The sequence below is a fragment of the Sapajus apella genome, unplaced genomic scaffold (genome assembly GCF_009761245.1).
Source record: "Sapajus apella isolate SASKATOON/1434 unplaced genomic scaffold, GSC_monkey_1.0 scaffold33, whole genome shotgun sequence".
In the NCBI taxonomy this organism is placed as follows: Eukaryota; Metazoa; Chordata; class Mammalia; order Primates; family Cebidae; genus Sapajus; species Sapajus apella.
Window position 1 is genome coordinate 6,772,595 of NW_022436973.1, and position 7,242 is coordinate 6,779,836.

The 7,242-nt window shown below is 46.6% G+C and overlaps 1 long non-coding RNA gene across 3 annotated transcripts in view; it reads left to right on the top strand.

Annotated features, from left to right (window-relative positions):
* The window catches only part of LOC116562742, a 72,537-nt gene that overhangs the window by 17,536 nt on the left and 47,759 nt on the right, over positions 1-7,242 (top strand). The gene's annotated exons all lie outside the window — the stretch shown is intronic.

Sequence of the window (7,242 nt, forward strand, 5' to 3'; positions counted from 1 at the left end):
TTTTTTTTTTTTTGAGAAAGGGTCTCACCGTGTCACCCAGGCTGGAGTGCAGTAGTGCGATCTCAGCTCACCGTAACCTCCATCTCCTGGGTTCAAGAGATTCTCACCTTGGCCTCCTGAGTAGCTGGGATTACAGGTGTGCACCTCTTCGCCCGGCTATTTCATGCCGGCTTTCTTGTTCCAACTTTCTACTGTGATTGGGTGAAATATTTTTTTTATTTATTTAAAGACAGGGTCTGACTGTCGCCCAGGCTGGAGTGCAGTGGCATGATCAAGGTCCACTGTAACCTCAGCCTCCTTGCTTAAGCAATTCTCTGGCCTCAGCCGCATGAGTAGCTGGGACTACTATTGGCATTTCCTGGACATTTTGATGACTGGTGGGAGAATAATTTTTTTTTTTTTTTTTTTTTTTTGAGATGAGTCTTCCTATGTTGTCCAGGCTGGTTTTGAACTCCTGACCTCAAGTGATCCTTGTGCCTCAGCCTCCTGAGCTGGGATTATAGGCAGGAGCCATTACACATGTCAGGAGCAGAATATTTGAAGTCAGGACTTCTCCAGAAGGATATCAGAGATTTGTGATTCTGAGGGAACTGTCAAACTGAGGCCCAGGCAGGGCTCACAGCAAGTCAGTGGTTCCTCAGGCCCCATCCTTGGGATCTATCTTGACTCCAGTGGGCCCTGAGGTGGGTGTACACTGGGCCATCCCCCACTTCCCTGAGCCTAACTTTCTATCTGGGAAATGGGTAGCAGCACTGTCTCTTCATGAGGCTATTGTGAGAGAGAAGTGACAGAATGCTCCTGCCATATTCTGCCAAATGCTTGGCAAGCAGTACGGAAAGTTACAGAAAAAAAAAACACCTTCACGTTTCACATTTGATGACTTCCTACAATTATCTGATATGTTTCTTTTTTAATATTAATTTTTTCGAGACAGGGTTTCACTCTGTCGGTTAGGGTGGAGTGCAGTGCTCAATCTCAGCTCACTGCAACTTCTGCCTCCCAGGCTCAAGTGATCCTCCCACCTTAGCCTCCTGAGTACCTTGGCGACAAGCTCATTCTACCATGCCCCGCTAATTTTTTTTTTTTTTTTTTTTTGAGACAGAGTCTCACTCTGTTGCCAGGCACCAGGCTGGAGTGCAGTGGTGTGATCTCAGCTCACTGCAACCTCCGCCTTCCGGGTTCAAGCAATTCTCCTGCCTCACCCTCCCAAGTAGTTGGGACTACAGGTACGCACCACCATGCCCAGCTAATTTTTGTATTTTAGTGGAGACGGGGTTTCATTATGTTGGCCAGGATGGTCTCGATCTCTTGACCTCGTGATCCACCCGCCTCATCCTCCCAAAGTGCTGGGATTACAGGCGTGAGCCACTGCACCCAGCCATGTCCTGCTAATTTTTGTATTTTTTGTAAAGACACGGTTTTACCACATTGCCCAGGCTGCGTTTAAACCCCTGAGCTCAAGGAACCTACCCATCTCAGCCTCCCAAAGTGCTGAGATTACAGGCATGAGCCGCTACGCCTGGTTGGTCTGATATGTTTCACAAATCAGTGTGTGTATACAGCCGGATGTGGTGGTGTGCGTGCTTGTAATTGTAGCTACTCTGGAGGCTCAAGCATGAGAATCGCTTGAGCGTGGGATGTAGAGTTGCAGTGAGCTGAGATCTCACCACTGCACTTCAGCCTGGATGGCAGAGTAAGACTCCATCTCAAAAAAAAAAAAAAAACCAGGTGAGGTGGCTCTTGTCTGTAATCCTAGCACTTTGGGAGGCTGAGGCAGGTGAATCACCTGAGGTCAGAAGTTTGAGACCAGCCTGACCAACATGGTGAAACTCCATCTCTACAAAAATTACAAAATTAGCTGGGCCTGGTGGCACACACCTGTAATCCCAGCTACTCAGCAGGCTGAGGCAGGAGAATAGCTTGAACCTGGGAGGTGGAGGTTGCAGTGAGCCGAGATCGCACCACTGCACTCCAACCTGCAAAACAGGAGTGAGATGCCATCTCAAAAAATATCACTGTGTATTTCATATGAGAAAGATTAGCTTTTATAGTAAGTCAAATTGATAGTAAGAGAATATTTATTTTTTCCATGGAAAAAATGGGGCCTTTTGTGTTGCCCAGGCTGGTCTTGAACTCCTGGCCTCAAGCAATCTTTCCCCCTCAGCCTTCCAAAGTGCCAGTGCTACAGGCATGATCCGCTGCACCTGGCCAAATTATCTGGTTTTTTTAAAAGCCTCACACAGCCACGGGACAAGGACAAACCAATAGTAAAGAAAAGGAAATTCAACAATAGTAAATGGTTAAAGTTAATCAGACATCAAATTGAAGTTGACCAACAGCTTCCATACTGAGTGAATTTATACTCTTGGTTCACTGGGTTGTAAGTTTACTTTCTCATCACCCCAGATGGAGACATTTTGCAGCTCAGTATTTGAATAAATAGTGTCCTTTAGAGTCCAAGTACCAAGGCCAGGTGTGATGGCTCACGCCTGTTAACCCAGCACTTTGGGAGAATGAGGTGGGCAAATTGTTTGAGCCCAGGAGTTTGTGACCAGTCTGGGCAACATGGCAAAATCCCATCTCTGCAAAAATATAAAAATGAGTTGGGCATAGTGATGCGTGCTTGTAGTCTCAGCTACTCAGGAGGCTGAGGTGGGAGAATCACTTGAGCTTGGGTGGTCAAGGCTGCAGTGAGCTGTGATCATGCTATTGCATTCCAGTCTAAGAAACACAGATGTCGTCTCAAGAAGAAAGAAGGGAATAAAATAAAGTGAAAAAAATTTTTTTTTTTTTTTTTTTTTGAGACGGAGTTTCGCTCATGTTACCCAGGCTGGAGTGCAATGGCACGATCTCGGCTCACCGCAACCTCCGCCTCCTGGGTTCAGGCAATTCTCCTGCCTCAGCCTCCTGAGTAGCTGGGATTACAGGCACGCGCCACCATGCCCAGCTAATTTTTTGTAGTTTTTTAGTAGAGACAGGGTTTCACCATGTTGACCAGGATGGTCTCGATCTCTTGACCTCATGATCCACCCGCCTCGGCCTCCCAAAGTGCTGGGATTACAGGCGTGAGCCACGGCGCCCGGCCCGAAAAAAATTTAAAAAAATAAGAAGGAAAAGAAAAGTCAAAGTACTATGTGCCTGATGGTTCCCCTTTAACTAAAGTGGATTCCTTTCTTAAAGGCAGATTTAGATCTGACTTTTCATTTCCTTTTTTTTTTTTTTAAATTTTATTTGAGACAGAGTCTCTCTCTGTTCTTTCTCTGTTGCCCAGGCTGGAGTGCAGTGGCATAATCCTGGCTTACTGTAACCTCCACCTCCCAGGCTCAAGCGATTCTCCTGCCTCAGCCTCCCTGGTAGTTGAGGTTACAGGCGTGCACTAGCACGCTCAGCTAATTTTTGTATTTTTAGTAGAGACATGGTTTCATTGTGTTGGCCAGGCTGGTCTCCAACTCCTGACCCCAAGTAATCTTGGCCTCCCAAGTGCCAGCCACCGCAGCCGGCCTCATTTTTCTTTCTCAAAGGTGAGGAATGCTTATAATTCTGTTTCTGAGGGTCTCTATTCTTAGAGCGGGAGAAGCTTTTGGAGGTTTTTGACCATGGTAGTGATGTGGTCAGATAGACTTGGAAAGCACAACCTGAAATGGCCCTGTGGAGGGTGGAGGAGAGGGTCAGGATGGCCAGTTAAGAGGCCATGGGAGGTCATGTAGTTGTGTGCTTGAAATTTATGTATTTTTCCATACATAAATTATGCTTCAGCGTTTTTTTTTTTTTCTTTTTTTCTTTTTTGGAGAGTCAGAGTTTCACCATGTTGGCCAGGTTGATCTTGAACTCCTGAGCTTAAGGGGTTGTCCACCTTGGCCTCCCAAAGTTCTGGGTTAACAGACGTGCATCACCATGCCTGGCTTTTTTTTTTTTTTTGAGACCTAGTCTTGCTCTGTCACCTAGGCTGGAGTACAGTGGTGCGATCTCCACTCACTGCAACCTCTGCCTCCTGGGTTCAAGTGATTCTCTTGCCTCAGCCACCTGAGTAGCTGGGATTACAGGTGCCTGCCACCACACCCAGCTAATTTTTGTGTTTTTAGTAGAGACGGGATTTTACCATGTTGGCCAGGCTGGTCTGGAACTCCTGACCTCAAGTGATCCGCCCATCCCAGCCTCCCAAAGTGCTGGGATTACAGGGGTGAGCCACCATGCCTGGCCCTTTCTACCATCTTACAACATGCCCATATTGTGGATGGAAGAAAATGGTGCAAAGTGGGGCCCTTGGGTACCCCAGGCTGATTTAGGCTCTTGAGGGCTCTATAGGCCTGGGGCTGCTGGTCCCTTGAGTTTGCTTGCTAGCATCTTACAGATGGGGGGACCTTACAGGTGCTGAAAAGGCCACCGGTGTCTGGGAAAGCAGGGCCAGGAATTCTGAGCACCGTGGCCCAAATTCACTGGGTGATCTTGGTCTCCCCCTAGTGGTGAAGTGTGTCAACATCATATCCCACAGGAAAGGGTTTTGTAGCTTTGTACCAGATTTTGTTGACATGTTTACTTTTGCTGCAGGTGCTGGATAGGATTTCCTTAGTATATTTTCGCACTGTGGCTTGCTTTTTAGTTGCTGTTATTTGGTTGGATGCATTTCTCGTACTTGCTTTACACCATCATATTTACTGAATGGGGGGCTTCACTTGCCAGCAAATCCTATGTGTTTTGTTATTATATACATGTTGAACATCCCTGATCTGAAAATCCAAATTTTGGAAATGTTCCAAAACTTGAAATGTTTTGAGCGCCAACATGATGCCACGAGTGGAATATTCCATACTTCACCACATGTGATGGTCACAGTCACAACTTTGTATTGTGCACAGAATGGTTAAAAATATTATATACCAGCCTGGACAACATGGTGAAACCCCATTTCTACAAAAAAATTAAAAAATTAGCTGGGTGTGGTTATGCACACCTGTAGTCCCAGTTACTTGTGGGAGCTGAGGCAGGAGGATTGCTTGAGCCCAGGAGGTCAAGGCTCCAGTGAGACATGATCACACCATTATACTCCATTCTGGGCAACTAAGTGAGACCCTGCCTAATATATATATATTAGACAGGGTCTGGTGGCTCATGCCTGTAATCCCAGCACTTTGGGAGGCTGAGGTGGGTGGATCACGAGGTCAGGAGTCGAGACCAGACTGACCAACGTGGTGAAACCTTGTCTCTAGTAAAAATACAAAAAATTAGCTGGGCGTGGTGGCACATGCCTGTAATCCCAGCTACTGGGGAGGCTGAGGCAGGAGAATCGCTTGAACTCGGGAGGTGGAAGTTGCAGTGAGCCAAGATCATGCCACTGCACTCCAGCCTGGGTGACAGAGTGAGAGACTCCATCTCAAAAAAAAAAAAAAAAGCTATTGCTACTCTAGATGTGCTGAAACCAGTAAATATACAGGAAGCATGAAAAAGCAAGGTATTATGACACCCTCACAGGATCACAGTAATTCTCAGCAATAGATCCTAACCCCCCAAAACATACACACACACAAAACAAAATTACTTTCAGGATAAGTGCATATGAAACATAAATTTAATATTTAGATTTGGGTCCTATCCCCAAGGTATCTCATTATGTGTATACAAACATTCCAAAATCTGAGAAATCCATACCTAAAACACCCGGTCTCAAGCGTTTTGGATAAAGGACACTCAATCTGTATCACAATTCACTGATATCATTTTTTCTTAGCTTTTGAGATTCTGTCCTTTCCAGAGCTTATGGTTTCCTACTAGGATCCTCTGAACTATATTTACATAACCAAAATGTTTTCTATCAAATCACTATGGGGTCACATTCAATGTATTTTAAAATTCATTTGGCTGGGCACGGTGGCCCAGGCCTGTAATCTTAGCACTTTGGGGAGGCAGAGGCAGGTGGATTGCTTGAACCCAGGAGTTCGAGACCAGCCTGGCCAACATGGTGAAACCCTGTCTCTACTAAAAATACAAAAATTGACTGGGCATGGCCAGGCATGGTGGCTCACACTTGTAATCCCAGCAGTTTGAGAGGCGAAGGTGGGCGGATCATGAGGTCAGGAGTTTGAGACCATCCTGGCCAACATAGTGAAACCTTGTCTACTAAAAAGACAAAAATTAGCCGGGTATGATGGCTTGCACCTGTAGTCCCAGCTACTCAGGAGGCTGAGGTGGGAGGATGATTTGAGCTAAGGAAGTCAAATCTGCCGTGAGCTGTGATTGTACCACTGCAATCCAGCCTGGGCAACAGAGCAAGACCTTGTCTTTAAAAAGAAAAGAAGGCCGGGCATGGTGGCTCAAGCCTGTAATCCCAGCACTTGGAAGGCTGAAGTGGGTGGATCAGCTGAGGTTGGGAGTTCGAGACCAGCCTGACCAACATGGAGAAACCCTGTTTCTACTGAAAATACAAATTTAGGCAGGCGTGGTGGCTCATGCCTGTAATCCCAGCTACTCGGGAGGCTGAGGAAGGAGAATCCCTTGAACCCGGGAGGCGGAGGTTGCGGTCAGCCAGGACTGCCCCATTGCACTCCAGCCTGAGCAACAAGAGTAAAACTCTGTTTCAAATAAATAAATAAAATAAAAAGAAAATATTGAGAAGAGAAAAACAATAAAAATAATAATACCACCAAAAAACAATACATTAAGGCCAGGCACAGTGGCTCACACCTGTAATCCCAGCACTTTGGGAGGCCAAGGAGGGTGGATCACCTGAGGTCAGGAGTTTGAGACCAGCCTGATCAACATGGTGAAACCCAGTCTCTACTAAAAATACAAAAATTAGCCAGGCATGGTATGCGTGCCTATAATCCCAGCTACTCTGGAGGCTGAGGGCGGAGAATCTCTTGAACTCAGGAGGTAGAGGTTGCAGTGAACTGAGATCATGCCATTGCACTCCAGCCTGGGTGACAGAGTGAGGCTCCATCTCAAAAAAGAACAATGGCTGGGCGCAGTAGCTCACACCTGCAATCTCAGCACTTTGGGAGGCCGAGGTGGGCGGATCACGAGGTCAAGAGATAGAGATCATCCTGGCCAACATGATGAAACCCTGTCTCTACTAAAAATACAAAAATTAGCCAGGTGTGGTGGCACATGCCTGTAGTCCCAGCTACTTGGGAGGCTGAGGCAGGAGAATCGCTTGAACCTGGGAGGCAGAGGTTGCAGTGAGCCAAGCTCACACCACTGCACTCCAGCCTGGTGACAGAGCCAGACTCTGTCTCAAAAAAAAAAAAA